The following is a 617-nucleotide window of genomic DNA, read 5'->3' on the forward strand; positions in this document are numbered from 1 at the left end:
TTTACTATATCTAATTATATTTCACGAGTTACAAAAAACGTCTATCTACTTGTATTCTCTATTAAATAACATGCCTCCTCAATTCCCTTCTACCTAATTTTTCATGATTTAATTAAGCTATAAATAACAATCCTCTTTGGAGTAGTTAGCCACTAAAAATCATTTTCTCCTTGTTTAATCAATATATCTTCTCCCTTTTTAATCGTTTTCTTCATTTTGTTCGACAATCATGTGGTTAATAATCAAAAGAGATGACATGGAAAATGTGATGTGATAATTTATGACTGTCACTTTGATGAAGGTCATAGATATATTTCTTTAAAAAAATTGTGGAATAGCCAAACACAAGTTCATCCAAATAAAAAGTAAGGGTGTGTTTGGTATGAAGGAAAACATTTTTCGGAGAATGTTTTCCAATTTTCCCATGTTTGTTTTGAAAAATGTTTTTCCAAATCAACTCATTTTTCTCAAATTTAAGGAAAATGACTTCCCTTACTTCAAATTACAATTTATTTTTGTATGAAAAATAAATTTAAAGATTATTTTTAAAAAATATTTTCAACTTCAATTTTTTATTTTTTACCCCACACTCACCCCCCACCCCCCTCCCCCGCCAG

The sequence above is a fragment of the Solanum tuberosum genome, unplaced genomic scaffold, assembly GCF_000226075.1.
Source record: "Solanum tuberosum cultivar DM 1-3 516 R44 unplaced genomic scaffold, SolTub_3.0 scf00005, whole genome shotgun sequence".
Lineage (NCBI taxonomy): Eukaryota > Viridiplantae > Streptophyta > Magnoliopsida > Solanales > Solanaceae > Solanum > Solanum tuberosum.